Genomic DNA, 19,864 nt, shown 5'->3' with positions numbered 1-19,864 from the left:
CTATTCATTAATGAGGGAAGCAATCAGGGTTTGCAATGATTAATGACTTGGCATATCATGTTGCTTGGCAGTCAGTGTTCTGCAAGTTAGTGCTATCGTATAAAGGATATGAATTAATTGCTCCCACATGTTGGGTAATAGGTTACACATACAGTCTCAAAATACATGATGATACATTTTATAAAGTGTTAGCTGTTTAAAGTGTTCTTGCATTTCTCACAATGATGTGAGAGAAGTTTTGCAATTGCCCCTGGTCATCTAAATGAAGATTTTCTAAAGTAAGAGCATGCTGATCTGTACAGTTGCCCCAAAAATATAATCAAAAGTAGGAAGAAAGAAAGATATGTACACAGTCTCTTGCGGTTTTCTAGACAAGACTAACATTTTTCACTAGTGCTGCAAATGTGTGCATCCCATGAATATATGTCCTGTTTTGGGTTGGGAACATTTTGCATGTTAACTGCAGTTTCTTTTTTGTAGTAAATCTACTGTTACCTGAGGGTGTCGGGGTGTTATACCCTTCTCCCTAGGCAATCTGTATTTCCTCCACTTTTTGACTGGGGATGATGTAGCTAGACGGTATACTCGAGGGTAAGTCCAGTTTGGCGTTCAAGTCCTTTTATTTTTGGTTATAGTTTTTCACAAACAAAGGTCCTCAAATATTTCCTAGACTCTGGTCTAAACACAACATTAGTTTACAACGTCCTGGAAGAACGTGTTGGTTTCTTGCACAACTTCTGATACTATAAGTTCATCTGAGCCATTCTCTCAATATACGGAGAGAGTCTTTTGCCTTGAACAATTTGGAAGCTTTTTCATCTTACTGCAAATTGAAATTTCCCTTCTTGCCCTCATCTGAATAATTGTTCAGAGATATAAACGTTTCATTATGTTTCAACCAAGCACTGGTCTTCCCTGATTCACTTAGATAAAATGTCTCTAGATTGATGTGACTAAGGGCCAAAGATTTAGATCTACAACCTAACATGAGCTATCAACATGACCAGTTAAAGCAGTGAAACTTGGTAAGAATGCTGGCAGATCAATTGAGGCTTCAGTATGGTTAATGGGAGTAGAACACTCAACTACTGTACCCTTATCATCAGATGACATGAAATATACATAATAGGTACGAACAATAGTCACAAAGTTAGATAAAAGTCAGATTCAGAGTTTCACAGAACACATACTAAACATTCAATTAACACAGAAGAAAGTTACTAATCACACAAGTAGTCTGCTGGGGTGGGGTCTGTCCCGCTGAAACTGTCCAACACCAGGAAATCAATAACACTGTTCTGGTAGTGACCACACTGTCCAGGAAATCTATAAGTCCCGATGCCCATAGAGTTACTGTTCACTATCAGGCATGTGGAGATATGTTCACACTGATGAAGGTGGAATTCACCCTTTTCAGTACATAACCTCCCATGAATGGCAACAGTTTCTTCCAGATCCACATAGCACATACCCATAGCAGGAGAAACAGTTCACATACCTTTCATCTTGAGTTGTTAGTCCAACAAAATCATAACATTTCACACAACAGGAAAAAACCTGAGCATGGTACGGAGAACTTGAAGCATCTCCACCATCTGTTACCTGAGGGTGTCGGGGTGTTATACCCTTCTCCCTAGGCAATCTGTATTTCCTCCACTTTTTGACTGGGGATGATGTAGCTAGACGGTATACTCGAGGGTAAGTCCAGTTTGGCGTTCAAGTCCTTTTATTTTTGGTTATAGTTTTTCACAAACAAAGGTCCTCAAATATTTCCTAGACTCTGGTCTAAACACAACATTAGTTTACAACGTCCTGGAAGAACGTGTTGGTTTCTTGCACAACTTCTGATACTATAAGTTCATCTGAGCCATTCTCTCAATATACGGAGAGAACCTCTCAAGTCAACGGTGGGGCCCAGAATCGCGCACCACTCACCGGACAACTAACAAAATAGAAGTCGTGACAATTTAGGCTCCTCCCCCCGAAATAATGTCCTACGTCATACAAAAATGACTCATACCCAATCTTAATAATTAGTTACTTTCATTAGTCCCTTTCCGAGACTTTATCGGTACCATCAAATTCTTCCAGTGTAAAACATCTTCGTTAATCAACTTTTAGCCGTCCATCAACCAAACATTGACATACCTGACAAAATATCAAATAATATTTCAGACTGGTAGGCGCCAGAAGATACTTAAACAAATTATTTCCGATCCTCTGCGTGTCCCTTTTATTGACACACTGACCATTAATATCCGAATGTCCATTTGCCTACTCATGTATGATCACAAGGTCTTAGTTTTATGTTACTTCAGAGAAATAGCCATTTCCCCCGGGAAACGTGAATCCATAAAATTTGATTACTGATAATTTCTCCTTATATATTTATCAATGTTTTATAAACTTTCTAACTCTAAATGTCCTGGTTATACATGCCCCTCCTGTTGGAGAGCATGTCCCATGCGACTGATAAATGGCTTAAGTTTCATCGTACACATATAAACATCATATCCATAGCAATAGCAAAGATTAAGATATACATAAATGACACAATATCAACAGAGTACCTATATATCTGAGGACCCGAAAACTCAAAATGCCAAAATACAAGTAAATGTCTCAGATAGGATCTGTCTTTGGTTGTACCTATCTGAGAAGCGAAACAGTCATTTAATAATTAATAACCTTGAAACAGTAACCCAGTGAACATAGCCAATGCAGATGTGTTGTAAGGTCAGTATAAATCGAAAAGCAGGTAAAAATTCTTGTTTGGACTCTTGAACATTTTCACATTTTTCTTTTCACACAGACTACAATAGTTTTACAACACCATTTTACACATTCTAATTATAAATTCACAAAGCATGCAACATTTAAATACAGTATGGAATAATTAATACATGAGGACACTAGTATGTCTGAGTTCACTTATGTTATCATGAGTGAGTTTCTTTTCTAAGTCACATGTGCTGAAATCATTACAATGTTCTCCTGTTTTAAAGAAACTTAACAAGAATTTAACTTTATGTATTCTTTCTTTACTGTTACACAAGGTGATGGAGCAGAAAGTCTACCTGACTCATTAATAAGTACTGGGTATTGTTCATGTCCATGTATCAGGGAAACGAACATGAATGAAATAATGTGTCCAATTAAGTGTCCGTATAAAAGATATGAAGTTCATAATAGCCATAGCATGTCCCCTATCAGAGTCTAGTTATCCGTAGAGAGATGACCAGTTGAGTGTAGGTAAATTATTATTTTGTCTTTCACTAATTTTACAACTCTCAAAGACTAAAAGAAAATACTCACAGGAATGACTTTACTTGATATGGTTAAGTGGTCTTGTCACTGGATGTTGCAGTGAGCATCATTGTGACATAAACAGTACTGTCCTGACTGATGAAATATACCTTCGAAATTGTGTAGTGTTTAAGTATTCTTATCCTTTGGAAGTTTATAGTTTCATGAAATTCTGTTACCAATGTAAGATACTGTGGAGTTTGGTGCATAAAGATAACTCACTCCCCTTTGACTAAAGATAGTACCCCAGCGAAATTTATAGGTATGTAAGGAACATGTTGTCAATGGTATTTAGTTCTGTTATCTACGTTGTATTGAAGTTCTGAAGCTGAAAGGTCCAGTGAAACATCAACAATTGAAAAAAAAAATCTCCTGATTTCAAATACTCTGTTCCTTCTCCTTATCCTAATGAAACAATATCTCTCCTGAGTAAACGAATATCCAACAATCCCAATTGGTCGTCACCAATATACCATACAACATATCACTCTCCCACAAGGGATGTTTACTACATCAAATAGACTGTAGAACAGTGCACATTGCTCGTACGGTCTCTGTTCATGAGAAAATAATACGCAGTACTCGTGGGTCAGTCAAATATTTCATCATAAAGGCCTTGTTAATATTTAATGTCCAACTGTTTTGTTCACTTACTCTGTTAGTCCCAGTCATAGGTAATCTTTCCTATGTTAGTCCCTTATTTTGGTTGATCAACCACTCTACTTATATTCAGCTGAATCCTCTGTACGTCTCATATACAACTGCCTCTGACCAGGCGAGAAAAAAAATTGTCACCCATCGATGTAATTGGCCTCCGCTTACACTCCACGACCGATTTATAGGTCTTCACCCAGGCTACGAGACAGATCGACACTCCGTCCTTCGTCCCGAATGAATTCATCGTTAGTCTTTCGACTGTCCTCATCGTTCAGAAACCTGAGGTAGATGTTCATCTACCCCACACTAGAGAGAGTCAGTCATCTCTAGACTCTTTTGAGCTTTTATATATACCACGAATGCAGGCATGTCCCTCTGCTTCGTATTCATCAATTCTCATAAATGCAGGCATGTCCCTCTGCTTCATATACATCAATTCTCATAAATGCAGGCATGTCCCTCTGCTTCATATACATCAATTCTCATAAACGCAGGAATGTCCCTCTGCTTCATATACATCAATACTCATAAACGCAGGAATGTCCCTCTGCTTCATATACATCAATACTCGTGTGCGCGGGCACGTCCCTCCGCGACTTTTCCATATCACTTCTCATAACTTTGGGTACCCATATAAGTTGACACGTGTCATAATAATATTGGGACTTCAAAAAAATAAATATAACTATCTCATACACGGAGTTTAGGAACATGTTGATCAGGAACTCTATCATTTGGACTTGCGCTTCCGTTTTGTTTTTCCCTTCATTGTCTTTCTGATGTGGAAATCCTCCACTATTTCTGCTGGAAGAAATTCCATAGGACCATTTCACATTTTAAGACATCTAGATAACTGACCTTGTGCATTTTACCCGTGTGATACAACATGCATTGTCTACTGCTTTGATTTGTCTGCTATCCGTTGCATTACTGGTTTCATACCACAGTCCCTGCCAAATTTGATAGAGTTTCCCTTAACCGTTTTAATATCTACAAAAACTGAGACTCACTCTATAGTTTGACCGTCATGTCAGCGTCAGCTACGAAAAGTGTTATTCACCTGCAGTAACTATTATATTGTCATACTGAGATTCAAGTAACTGCACCTGTGGTACAACCTGGGATTTACTTGTCTAAAGCAAATCACCTATTAATACACCTGCAACACCTGATGATATACCTGTGGACATACCTAAACTCTCACCTGTAGTCATACCTATTGACATGCATATGTCATCACTGACATGTATGGTGTTTATGTGTTCATTATTAAACAATATGACATTGCCACCTGCATCACCAATTGGCTACTCAGAGGGATGAGTCGTCACTTGGTGAACCAACCTGCAAAGACAGGTCACTTCGTGTATCCAACATGGAGGCAAGTACTTTGTGTACCTGGGTGCATAGCCAAAACCATGTTGGGACATATCACATAGTTTCTTACACAATGACTAGTAGGTAAAGAACTGTCACCTGCGTCGACTTGTAGAGAGTGTTTGCTGTACTGGTCTCACTGTACATATTATCCAAGACAACTTTCTCTTTTACCTACATAACTGCCTAAGTGAGTATTTTAACGACTTAATGACTGGTAGCATTCATCAATCTGAATGATTCAATTTGATTTACAGGTGAGGCAATACATTAGGACCATACACATGTAAATATTCTGTAATGGACTCAGTTGTTTCTGTACTGGAGACTGGAATTTGCTAAAAGACCAAGCAATGTACTCTTGAGTTTCCAAATCCATAAGTATAAGTTTCTGAGTCAGTCTATTGCAACTTATGTCAATAACAGTTGTTACTTAAAAAAAATATGAAACTAACAGTACAGTGTTGAATGGCCATGAAACTCCTGACCAATTCTTAAGATATACCTAATACATCTAACTGATTTTTATCTTTTCCAACCAATGTCCTTGCAACTTGTTTTGTAATAGGAAATGTGTTCTCACTCTCGTTAGATAAGAAAACATCTTATTTCATGCAGCTCAAATTAGCACCTGAGTCACATAGCACATTGTATTACCCTGAATCTTAACCACTACTTGTGAAAACATCATCACTCAAATCACCATTCTTAATCCTACTGTGATTTGGCTCTGGATTATCTTCAGTTGTAAATTTGTGCCTACTGGTGTTAACAGCATTATTTGTTAATTTGTGCTAATTTTTCAGCACATAGCATCACACTGTGACTTTGGTGAAAGTTTGACTGAGAATCACCTAATGTAGTCTTAATTTCCTACCATATCAATAACTTAATATAATAACCGTAATAATTCAGCAGTGCACTCAGACATACTAAAATGTGTCCTACCGCAACCTCTGAATATCCTCTTAGGATTTGGCATCTGTGTACCATCCACATGGTCCATGGTACCAAAGTCTGTCTATGGACTGAGGCTTCTGATACAGAGCCCATAGTTTCTGTCCCTGAGAGCAATAAAAGTTCTGTGTTCCACTAGGCTCTTGAGGCTGATATCCTGAATATCACTCTGAAATGTTACTTGGCAAGGAGTAGCACTATGCTGTCCATATGAATTGTTCCTCTGATCCCTTGAGTTCTCCCTCAAAGTCAAGAACAGTATCTCTCCCTCAAGGTCCTCAATAAGCTGCACAAGTTTACCCGAGGAGGGCAATGTGCTAGCAAAAGCAGCATCTGCCATCCTAGCACTCTCAAGCACCTCATCCTTTGTATTGTGAGGCCTGGTCAAGATAAACTGCTTTATCTGAGGCTTGGCGTTCCTTATCACAGCATCCTTGACAAAGTTATCGTCAAGCTGATCAAGACCTCTGGCCTCATGTTTTAGATCTTTTATGAAGTCCTCAAAGTTCTCAGAGTCCTGCATCCTACTGTACAATCTATCTAAGCTATCATACATTTTCACAGAATTCTGCATGTACCTAGCAAGAAAAGCAGCTTTTACTTACTCCCATGAATCATTGTCAAAGTCTTTTGCCTTGAACAATTTGGAAGCTTTTTCATCTTACTGCAAATTGAAATTTCCCTTCTTGCCCTCATCTGAATAATTGTTCAGAGATATAAACGTTTCATTATGTTTCAACCAAGCACTGGTCTTCCCTGATTCACTTAGATAAAATGTCTCTAGATTGATGTGACTAAGGGCCAAAGATTTAGATCTACAACCTAACATGAGCTATCAACATGACCAGTTAAAGCAGTGAAACTTGGTAAGAATGCTGGCAGATCAATTGAGGCTTCAGTATGGTTAATGGGAGTAGAACACTCAACTACTGTACCCTTATCATCAGATGACATGAAATATACATAATAGGTACGAACAATAGTCACAAAGTTAGATAAAAGTCAGATTTAGAGTTTCACAGAACACATACTACACATTCAATTAACACAGAAGAAAGTTACTAATCACACAAGTAGTCTGCTGGGGTGGGGTCTGTCCCGCTGAAACTGTCCAACACCAGGAAATCAATAACACTGTTCTGGTAGTGACCACACTGTCCAGGAAATCTATAAGTCCCGATGCCCATAGAGTTACTGTTCACTATCAGGCATGTGGAGATATGTTCACACTGATGAAGGTGGAATTCACCCTTTTCAGTACATAACCTCCCATGAATGGCAACAGTTTCTTCCAGATCCACATAGCACATACCCATAGCAGGAGAAACAGTTCACATACCTTTCATCTTGAGTTGTTAGTCCAACAAAATCATAACATTTCACACAACAGGAAAAAACCTGAGCATGGTACGGAGAACTTGAAGCATCTCCACCATCTGTTACCTGAGGGTGTCGGGGTGTTATACCCTTCTCCCTAGGCAATCTGTATTTCCTCCACTTTTTGACTGGGGATGATGTAGCTAGACGGTATACTCGAGGGTAAGTCCAGTTTGGCGTTCAAGTCCTTTTATTTTTGGTTATAGTTTTTCACAAACAAAGGTCCTCAAATATTTCCTAGACTCTGGTCTAAACACAACATTAGTTTACAACGTCCTGGAAGAACTTGTTGGTTTCTTGCACAACTTCTGATACTATAAGTTCATCTGAGCCATTCTCTCAATATACGGAGAGAACCTCTCAAGTCAACGGTGGGGCCCAGAATCGCGCACCACTCATCGGACAACTAACAAAATAGAAGTCGTGACAATTTAGGCTCCTCCCCCCGAAATAATGTCCTACGTCATACAAAAATGACTCATACCCAATCTTAATAATTAGTTACTTTCATTAGTCCCTTTCCGAGACTTTATCGGTACCATCAAATTCTTCCAGTGTAAAACATCTTCGTTAATCAACTTTTAGCCGTCCATCAACCAAACATTGACATACCTGACAAAATATCAAATAATATTTCAGACTGGTAGGCGCCAGAAGATACTTAAACAAATTATTTCCGATCCTCTGCGTGTCCCTTTTATTGACACACTGACCATTAATATCCGAATGTCCATTTGCCTACTCATGTATGATCACAAGGTCTTAGTTTTATGTTACTTCAGAGAAATAGCCATTTCCCCCGGGAAACGTGAATCCATAAAATTTGATTACTGATAATTTCTCCTTATATATTTATCAATGTTTTATAAACTTTCTAACTCTAAATGTCCTGGTTATACTACACACAAAAACACTGCCTTTTGACAAATCCTCTGTGACTTCTTTGAGAGGAATGTTTAGAAGTTGGTGAATCAGAGAAGGACAAAAACTTTATGGATGAGCAACTTCTTTAACCAGCTGGAGTGACGTTTCGATACAGCTTCTTGTATCGTTGTCAAGCAAGTAAGAGACAGATAAGACAGGATATCTCTCTCTCTCTCACACACACACCCACCCACCCACCCACACCCACGCGCACGCGCACACACGCACGCACACGCGCACACACACACACACATTCTCCCTGAAGATACACGATTGAAACATGTAGAAGATCCATGTATCTACAAATGTACATCCTGTATTCTCATCACTTTCTTTACATATATATATATACTATCTTGTTAAATTTTCATAAATGATATTGAATATTATTTACTTACATCAGACTATATTTGATGAACTGCGAAAGGGGCTACAAGATGCTTTGAACTCATTTAAGAACTATTGTAATTCATAACTTGTTTGAGTGGCATTTAGAAGCTGAGGTGTACAAACATCCCCTCCTTCATCGTAACTCCACTATTTGTACATGTCTGTACATGTGAAGGAGACACTGCTAAATGTGGTCCAGAATTTTCTATGTGTTAATTCCTTTTTTTTCTTATGATTTTTGTCCTTTGACATCTCTGCGGAAAGTGCGAGAGAAGAAAATATGGCTTGATATCTGCAAGACATAATTGTATATGAAATGGATTTATTTACGCACAAAATAAAAAATGCCCTACAATAAATGTCAGAAGTCAATTTTCTTCTATGACATCAAACAGCAACAGAGGGCCATGCAGGTATAAGGATAAGGGGGCATAACTCTGCTATGCTTAACACTAGGCCAATGTAACTCAGATCACATGGAGAGAACTTAGATTGCATGGAGTGTTTTTGTTGTGGATACGGACACTACATTTCCGTTATGTTTTGTTCATGGTGAAGCAAACTATTCCAGTACAAAGTTCCCAAATGTGAGTGGATACGTTTTAGAAGTTTCACAATTTATAAGAAAAGTTGCCAATGTACTACATGACAAAGCAAGTAATGGGGATTTGGATGGCCCTATCTGATACATGAGTTCTTAGATTTTCATATCCTCCTGTTTGTGTAGAAGTATTTTGACTAATTTTGCATCATTATTAACGGAGTAACAGTCACATCTCCAAATGTAGAGAAATTACTGAAAATAATACAACATTTCAGTTGACGTCATGGCATGTTTTGCACATTTTGTGACGTCAGAAAAAGATGACAATGGTTTGCTGATTTGTACATATTTCACGCAATTTCCATTGACTGTGTGAAAGGTCTCCATTGCTCTGGCAGAATTCAACATTCATTTGGCAAAACATAAAAGTAATGGTTTTACCATCAACATAATGTCCTGAAGGTATCAACAATTAGATGATTTAACTGTGTATCTTATTGTGAGCAAAGCACGCAGCTGTTTGGCATCATTTTAATGTTAATGAAAAATAATATTTCACAACACCTGAACATTCGTTGAATATTCATTTAGCATTTTTCTTCATCAGATTATGTAGCTATTTCCCTTCATAGGTATGCAATGAAACGTAGCAAAAGATCTTCTTTTTTTAGTAGGGAATTATTAGAATATGGACAGTAAGGTTTGTTCAAATAAGACATGACCTGGTTTATATATTTTTAAACAATTTTCATATAAATATTGTTTGAGTTACATATGCTGCCATCATAATTTGTTTTGTATTCTTGAAAACACTGATAATGAATCAGTATGATATGATGTTGAACAAGGCTAAATGTAGACAATGAAATTAATTTCATGAACAAATATTCAAACAATATGCAAAGTATACATCATAATAACTGTAACTGGAATGACAGGGCGATTGTGTTTACTCTTCTTCAACTGACCTTCACCTCAAAGAAATTGCCTGATATGTGCTATGATACTCCTCCTCTACATATTCTAAACATATTGAGCTATTGTAAGCAATGATTAGACAGCTGGATGAATTTTCCGAAATTCCTAAGTAGTGTAAAACCACAATTTTTCTTTGTTTACATTTCAAACAAATGCAGTCTTCTGAGCACAGCGTTTTGTTTTCACACTCAGTGTCTTTTGTTTTGTTCTACCTAGACATTTAGCATTGGTGAAAAAGACCATTTGTGATTTGATTCAAAGATGTATGAATTCAATGGTGCATTCGTCAAAGATCTATATAAAATACATGTAACTGGCACCTCAATACCGGCCTTCGCGGAGCATGATTTTGTAAACACTATCCAATATGGCAGAAAGCGAACTTCGGTGTTCCTGTAAGGGTATTTTCTAAAACATCCCAACCGATTCTGGGTTCATCAGCAACATTTCAGAATTATCATTACTGGTTACATGAAAACTTGATATCAGTGATCATTAATACTTTTTTTTTCAAATTCAAAAATCCCAGTAATTATCCAATTTTCACATTTCAAAACATACAGCAAATAACACTGTTAATATCGAGTTTGTACAGCATGAAAGAAGGCGACATCTACAATGAAGCCAATTTTGAGAGGTTATTTTTAACTTTGTCTGAGAAAAGAGTGGATGGTATCAAGAAACAGGAAATTTCCTGTAGTTTTCAAAACTGTGAAGTATATTTCTGTAAAAATTATATTTAGAATTTTACTTGACTTCAAAATGAGGGTTGAAGAGGAAGGACATATATATTCGTCCCTGTGGGATCCGGGGGTTAACTAATGACATCATGTTTATCAGCTTACGTATGGCTGCACAATGCATAAAGTCGCCATGTGCAAGGAGTTCCTGGCACTGTACATATGTAGACTAAATTGTTGCTCCTGGACAAAAAAGCAATGGAAAATTAAGCAGAAACTGTGTGATTGGAGGCAGGATGCTTTCTTACTAATGCGCAATATTTGACTTGGATCTTAAGAATATTTAATTCATGAACATTATTAATGCTACACTTATGGAAATTATGTAAAGTGGCCTGGAAAGAGTTCCGCCCATACCGCCCCCTCCTTTTTTAGTGAGAAATGTGGTCCCAGGGATTTATTGCCCGATGAAAAGGGGCGCTGGTATAAAGTTTAGGGGGGTTAAAGCGTTTAATGGGGGTTTAGAAGTTTGGGGGTAATATTCAAAACTTGGGGGGAGTGGCAGTGATAAAAAATAAAACGCCTTCGTCCTTCTACTTTGTATCCGTGTTTCTTCCTCCGGCTTTGCTCCGCCTGTCTCTCTTCTCTTCACAGGCAACTTCCTGTGAATTAACATACTACTTTCATACATCTAATGTTAGTGGTGTAAGTATTCAAGTCAACTACACAACTAACAATTTTAACTAAGAATCTAACTAAGTCTGAAAGACATGACGTCACTTCTGGGATCCGAACCTGGGTCGTCTGGTGGAGTGTCCTCCGTATAACCTCAGTGCTACTGAGATTGGTGATTGACAGAGCGGAACTTATTGTATTTAGCCACTGGTTTGTAAGCTTATGCTTGGGTTGTACTGTAATTAACAAGCTCATTTCAGAAGTCTAGCTGGCTCCGAAGAACAGTGGAGATACACTTATAAATGAGGGTGGTGAGTTCAAGAGACCGAACCTCGTATCCTGTGAATTTTAATTTTTTTTCCGTTACCGTGTGCTGACATATGGAGGTAATACTGGCGTAACAACTAATTATATTAAATGAATTGTGTTGTCATACTCTGTTGGTGGGTGCGAAATTTTAATGAGATATCACCTGGTGTGCTTTTCCCGTGCATATGATGATTTTGGCATGAGTTGCTTGTATCTAATAACGTCACATGATCTAATGCTTTTGAAAGGACCACTAAACTCAATATTTTGCTACTCTTTTTATCACTGCATATGAAAGACTTCTGGTCAGTCATAAACGGAACACCATTTTTTTTTTTAAAAAAATTGTGGTTAATTAATACCAAGCGCTTAAAAGTTGCTAAAAAGCCATCTGCTTCTCTCTCACCCGCAAATGAAACCGCAGACAGGTTACGTAACTCTGTCGTCAGAGCCCTACAGTGACGTCATAATAGGAACAATTTTCAGTTTGTTGTATAGAAAATGTGTAGGAAGCTCGTCATTTTGCTGATTCCTCAACGTCACCAAAGACATGCCGAATTGTTGTGTTGCCGGGTCGGGTGATGGTGTCACTATGCACAGATTTCCACCGGACCCCATAGTTTGTGCTTAAATTGGTTGTTAGTGGGAGCAAAGCGAGCGTTGTGGAAGCCTGTGGTATATACTAAATCGGATGGTTTGCCCCCTACCACGGTTCTGGGATAGAAAATGGCGTTCAAGTTTCATCGAGTTTATAAAATCAAGACTGCTTACTACATATTGCTGACCAAAAGGATTTTGCATGAATATAACGCTTTCTTCCTCAGAAACGAGGCTGTGGTCGAAGTGACAATATTATCGTAAGTAATATTATATTGACCCCTTATATTGACCGCTTCCAAGAGTGAAATTGTTATGCTATAAGCAATGTCATGTAAAATCCTAATGCCCATTAATAAAATACATACTTTACTACCAGTGAAAAGTAATTTTGATTTTGTAAGTCGGTGAAAACAAACTTAAATAGCATTCATCCTCAGACAGGGCGCCGCCATTTTTGAAAATCGTGAAGTCAAATCCATTTGAATTAATGAGATTATGGTTTGTTTTCATTAAGTAAGAAAATCAAAACTACTTTCTACTAGTAGTTAAATATGTATTTGAATCATTACCAAAAGGAGTTTGCATGACACAACTTGTAACATAACCTAAGCGAGGTCAGTGTCTAAGTGAAAATACTGCGCGATAACTTTCTTCACTTGCTAAATTTACTTGGTTTGTATGTAGTCAGTATGTAGACACTTGTCAATATACGCCTTTATACTTGGTCTCATAATCCTAATTTCTTTATAATCATACTTGTATGCATTTGAAACTTAATAAAAAGAAGCGATCTGCGAATGTATAACAGGAATGTAATTTGTAGACATTTTATAGTTTGCCTATATGAATCATAATTCGCACACACGCCCTAGTGTATGTCGTCTGCATCATCACACTTCATGACCAAAACATTGATTCTGTTGAAAGCTACAACAACTTAATAAAAACAAAAATGCAAATATTAAAATTAAAGTTATAGGAGCAATGTCAGGCTTTTACCTGGTTAGAGGAATGTATCCATCAATATCCATAAAAAAACGAGTAATATATAATTCATCTGCAGATTTCCCAAGTGATGTGTCTTTTAACAGTCTAATATACAAAAACATTATGTATCGTTTCAGGTTTTTCACACTGCTGTATAGTTTCATTGGTCACCCAAGATAACACACCTGGCAACTACACCGAGAAAACTGCCTGGTCCGAAGTAAAAAGCTCCACCATTCAGAACTGTTACCGTCACAAGTGAGTTTTGTTACCTGTATGCATAATCTATCCAGACATGATTATACGCACTGATTGGTTATCATATGAATATTCAAGTTGTTATGTCTACAAACTGTAATAAAGTCTTTTGAAACTTGTAAACGTTCGTATATTTTTGTATTGCCATGTCAGATGGAAGTAACTCTACTGTAGTTGTGTTCATAAAAGTTCGTTTCAGTAGCCCGTACCTTTCACTATCCGAACGTTTTTGATGAAAAACAGAAGTGTCCGGATTATCGCGGACTGACTGTAATTGCATAATGTGCGTCATTCTTTCAAAAAAGTTATTTAGTTAGCCAATAATGAGCAATCAATCAATGAATTGGCGGTTAATCCTTTGAAAGAAGGGTGTTGTTTTTACATAGACACTGACACGACAGAGTGTATTCCGTATAGATTAGTAAATGTACGTACATAAACACTACCTTTTGACAAATCCCCCATTTAAATCCACATAAAACTAATTAATCAATCAGCGTCTTATCAGTTAATCCTTTGATCGATCCAGACACAAGAAATGCCAAATGGGGGCCTTTGTCAGGTAATCTAAGTGGCGTTACCACTAATTATACCTGTTATAAATTCATTAACTGAGCATCAAGTGAATGATGACAAATAACGTGTAGGTTCATACCACCTAACACGCATTACAACCTAGCAACACCAAGTGATTTTGACAGAATCGTCTATGAAAACAAGGGTTGTAACTCGAAAACTAAGCAAAGCAGGAGACAAAACTAAATGATAGTACATTGTGAGAGCATATAGCTTTCATTTTTCACAACAGCTTTTGCGATTTCAGGGTTGTACAAACCTGTAAACGAAATAGTTTAACCCCTGAAATGTAGATGAATACTGCACAGACCCTCATTTCTATACCTACAATTACGTCACGGAGATGCGCCGCTCTGATTGGTTGAGAATTGTGCACTGTTGACAAAAAGGTCAATTTAAGTTAATTAAAGGTCTAAATGAGTAGTTTTAACGGCGGTGTTTCATTTATAATGATGTCAGCAAGTGATTTTGCATTTGTACCCTATTAGAGTATATATGACCTTTAATAAAACATACACGTTGTCATCATTCCCATGCTAGACCCTTTGGTGACTGAGTGTTGTACACATTCCCGGTGTCAGAGAACTAAAAGAATTTGTAGCCATGACATTCTCTGGTTCCGACATTCCTCCTTACACAATACGTGATCATGAGTCCTCTAGTTCTCCAGATCCATTCTTGGAATTGTTTTTTCTTTATCGGATGGGGACATCAATCCAGGTCAGAGACCGATTGACAACTTGATCGAGGACTCACCGGGGTTACCTAGCATTAGTGACCGATCGACTGAACGACGAACAAGTGACAGTCAGCCCAGCAATTCTTCAGTGTCCAGCAAGGTTTATCTTTTCTACTTACTATTAACACCAGCAGTAATAGTACTAACACTGTTGCACACCCTAGTACGTCATCTCCACCCGTTCCAGCACGCTCCAAACGCAATATTAAACATCCCGTTCGCTTTGTAACTTCTTTACCCGAAAAGCTGCTAAACCATCTGAAACAAGCCGTCCCCATAAGTCTAATAAAAAAAACCTGCACCTAACTCCTGCAGCCCCCTTCCAGTCTGTCTCACCTCCACGCTCTCCCACACCTTCAGCTGTTGATGCAGTGTCTCACCTCACACCCCCTCATAACATCTCCAGAGCACCTCCTCCAGCACCTCGGGTTGTTACACGTTCCAATGCTGAACAACCCCCATGAATCTTTTCTTTCTAATTTCACATTTAGGTACCACCGAGAGCGCTGTTTCTTTTTGCCAGCAGTACGGGGTGTTGCCAACCCAAGCAACTTGTCCTAACTGTCAGCAAGTACTAACTGGCACTTATGTGTTTAGAATTGTCTAGAACGTGTAACATCCCGAGGTGATGGACGAGGCCCTGGGAGACGTTACATCAACAGGTGAAGGTGTGGGAGAGCGTGGAAGTGAGACAGACTGGAAAGGGTTGTTACACTTACGGGGGTGGCTTGTTTCAGAAGGTTAATAATGCATTTAGGGCGTGCTTGAACGGGAGGAGACGATGTACTAGGACTTGCAGGAGGTACGGGAGCAGTGTTGGTACTATTACTGCTGGTGTTAATATTTTGAGTCAGTAAAAAAGATACACCTGTGCTGGACACTGAACAATTGCCAGGCTGACAGTTACTCGTTCGTCGTTCAGTCGATCAGTCACTAACGCTTGATGAGCCCAGTGAGTCCTCGTTCAAGTCGTCAATCACTCTCTGACCTGGGTCGATGTCACCATACGATAAGGAAGGAAAAAAATCCAAAAGTGGGTCCGGTGAAGAAGAGGGCTCATGATCTCGTACTACATTAGGGGGAATGTCTAAACTAGAGGATGACAACATGGCTTCTAAAATTTTGTCTTTCTCTCACACTTGGAATGTGGACCACACTCAGTTAGCTAGGGTCTCGCATGGGAATGACGACAACGTGTATGTTTTATTCAAAAAGCGTTAAATCATGGGACATCATTAGATACAAGCAACTCATACCAAAATCATCATATGCACGGGAAAAGAACACCAGGTGATCGCTCAATCAAATTTCACACCCACCAACAGAATACGACATCACAATTCATTTACTACAATTAGTTGTTATGCCAGTGTTACCTCCATATGTCAACATGGTAACGGAAAAAAAATAAAAATTCATGGCGAATGAGGCTCAATCTCATGAACTCACCACCCTCTTCTCTTAGTGTATCTCCACTGTTCTTCGGAGCCAGCGAGACTTCTAAAATGAGCTCATCAATTAATACAATACAACCCACGCGTGAGCCTACGAACCAGCGGCTAAATACAATAATTTCCGCTCTGTCGATCACCAATCTCAGTAGCACTGAGGTCAGACAGAAGATTCTTGACCAGACAACCCGGGTTCGGTTCCGGGCAGAAGTGACGTCATTAGTCAGATTCTTAGTTAAAATTGTTGGTTATGCAGTTCACTTGAATGCTTACACCACTAACATTAGATGTATGAAAGTAGTAAATAGGAAACCCACGACAATAGGAGACGGCCCTATAATCCGCGACGTAAGTATTCCCTTTTGCTCTACAACTATAGCTCACCTTCATAAAAAAACTTTTATTTAGCCATATTACGCCGCTTTGACCGCTTATTGACCGGCATCGCATGTCTTAAGACGGATGTTTACGTTACTCGATCGGGGACTCCACACCGAATGCAACCGAGCTCTCTGATTGGCCCACATTACGATCACTCGGTACTTATCGATGCTATATGTTTGGAAATGTACTCTTTAACCGCTGAACATACACTGCCATATGAATTGATAAGAAAAGGTCAAAATGTAGTTGTTTTAGGACAGGCTGGCACTGGAAAATCTCTTCTCATAGGGGTAACTTCCGTCTTCAGTATATATCCCTGTTTATCCATGTCAAGCGAGAAATTAGCGAGAATCGAAGTTTATCGAAGTCACCAATATGGCGGGTGAATTACCTTGTTCTTATATTAGTATAGGGGCATACCCTATGGATCGATCGACTATGATGTAGATGCTCACATCTCAGTTGTTATCATAACAGGAAAACTCGTGCGCGCACCTAACTACAAGAAGATTTTGCCTAACAAGAAACATGAAGGAAATGGAGTCACCGATAACGTGTAATATTTACCTTTAGACCTTCAGAGATGCGGAATAATTCGTTGGATGTAATTAGTTATTATTCTTACGTTATTTTCCTACTGGATTATCGACAGGGATGTTGTCATGAATTCCATGACGCCATTTTGTTTACATTGCGGTGTCGGGTCAACTGTGCACTTCCGGTTCACTGTATCCTGTGTTGTCCGGTGTAGACACAGAAAGAGAACCGTGCATCTTTTGAGTTTACCAGAAAGAAGGCCGACATGGGCTGGATAATATTTCTGAACATGTGTTGGCCATTAACATTATTCGCTGCTTTTGTTGCGTAACAGAGATCTTTCTTTAGCAAATAACCGACACTTTTTACAGACTATGACATTCATATGACTTTTCATATTTGTTCCTCCAACTAAACATTTTCGGGGTTATCCGACCTTGCTGAGTATAGCAAAACACAAGCCCGGGTATCTACAGTACACCTCTGTACGTCAAATATAATTGACTGTGTCCAACCAGCGTTCGAAATAATCGCCAGTCCTGAGGCCCAGCGCTGGTTGATATTGCATTAGGCCCTTGTGGCCTTCAGTATAATCTCTCTTTTTTCAAATGGAATATTTTCCTTATTTCTTTAGGTTATTAACGTTCGGGAACTTAAACATCTTCACATGCATCTAAACATATTTTTATATAAAAAAACACGAGTGCGTGTGTTCTCTTGTTTCACTCTCCCTGCAAAAACTCATACAGAAGTGACATGCCAGATCTACTTTTGTAGGAACTTATAACAATGCCTGCAAATAATCTAAAGATTTCTGTTGGATATTACAGGAACCATGCATCCATGATCCTTCATATTATGATAATCCAAGACGGTAACTTACAGTTTCACTTCGTGGTATTTCAGCGCTTTGCTTTTAGGGATATTAAAGGGACACCGGTGCGGAGCGAATAATGTTTCTCACCAGTCAACATTAGCAGAATTTCTTCACCCTAAAAGGCGAGGAGGCCCATCACAATGCCCATCGCATGCCGTTATTAAAAAATGTCCATGGTATTCCTTATCTGATTGTAGCAAAATATCCCAGCAGTGTATTTTTTCCTGATGCCTGGATAGTATAGTGACTGATCCAATTTGATCCTGTTTCTGTGTTTTTACCTCGATATTTAATAATGTCATGTGAAAATATGATGTCTACATGCACGTAGCAAGCCATTTGTTTCTGAAAGTCCGAAAGATTGCAAAGCTTTATATTTAGATAGTTTTGAGGGTAGCCCAGCTGTCATAGCAAACATCATACGTATATTTTGGTAGCTACGACCCTGGTTTATTACCTATGATAATAAAAACACACAGTTGATTTATCTGAATTCGTAAACTAAAAACAACGACTTTGCCATTGGTAGGGAAATCTGAAAATTTTCTTAGGTAAAAAGACTAATTATACCCATTTACCCAAGCAATCGGCAAATGCATATGTGTATTTCTTATGTAACATCGAATTTCCGTTGGTATCCTCGAAACAGTGACGCAGAGAATACAGATCATCTTCCTTGCTGTAACTCGCCTTTGATGGTATAAACCTACACGTGTTATTTGTCATCATTCACTTGATGGTCAGTTAATGATTTTATATCGGGTATAATTAGTGGTAACACCACTAAAATTACTCGACATAGGTTCTCATTTGGTATTTCTCCTGTCTGTAGCAAATATTCAACATTATAAATTAAGGTCTGTAGTGGCAAATGTATTGTATGTTATGTAATATGTGCATGTAAGTGATGCAAGAGGCTTTATCAGATGAGTTACAAAAACAATCGAATAGGGTGTGTGTGAAATATGATTCACGTTCTATACAATGTTTAGATAATAAAATCATGTAAGAAATTCAATTCAAGACCATGTGGGTTTTTTTTATTAACTTTCAAAATGCATACAAATGTGAAAAGGAACTAATTAGTTTTATAAGACAAAATATAAAGACGTACACTGACTTCGTTATTTTTCAGTCCTAATGGGTTTTTTATACCCCTGGCAGATGAGTAAACTTTAAGGTATGTAAATTTGTTTTCACAATAACGAAGTAAAATGACTTCATCTTTGTAGATCAGTCCACACATAAACTATCAATTGCGCATATGGGTGGCGCAGCAGA

General features: G+C 38.3%; 1 protein-coding gene across 3 annotated transcripts in view; it reads right to left on the bottom strand.

Moving 5' to 3' along the window:
- The window catches only part of LOC137291843 (coiled-coil domain-containing protein 24-like), a 129,319-nt gene extending 111,444 nt beyond the window's left edge, over positions 1–17,875 (bottom strand). Inside the window, exon 1 of one of the 3 annotated variants that reach the window (XM_067823387.1) lies at positions 17,737–17,875. The gene's annotated coding sequence lies outside the window, so the exon portion shown is untranslated. The remainder of the gene's footprint in view (positions 1–17,736) is intronic. The other 2 variants (XM_067823388.1, XM_067823389.1) reach the window with 2 other exon arrangements.
- Between the last annotated feature and the right edge of the window lie 1,989 nt (positions 17,876–19,864).

This window comes from Haliotis asinina, chromosome 7 (assembly GCF_037392515.1).
Source record: "Haliotis asinina isolate JCU_RB_2024 chromosome 7, JCU_Hal_asi_v2, whole genome shotgun sequence".
In the NCBI taxonomy this organism is placed as follows: Eukaryota; Metazoa; Mollusca; class Gastropoda; order Lepetellida; family Haliotidae; genus Haliotis; species Haliotis asinina.
This window is presented reverse-complemented; position numbering and strand designations above follow the sequence as displayed.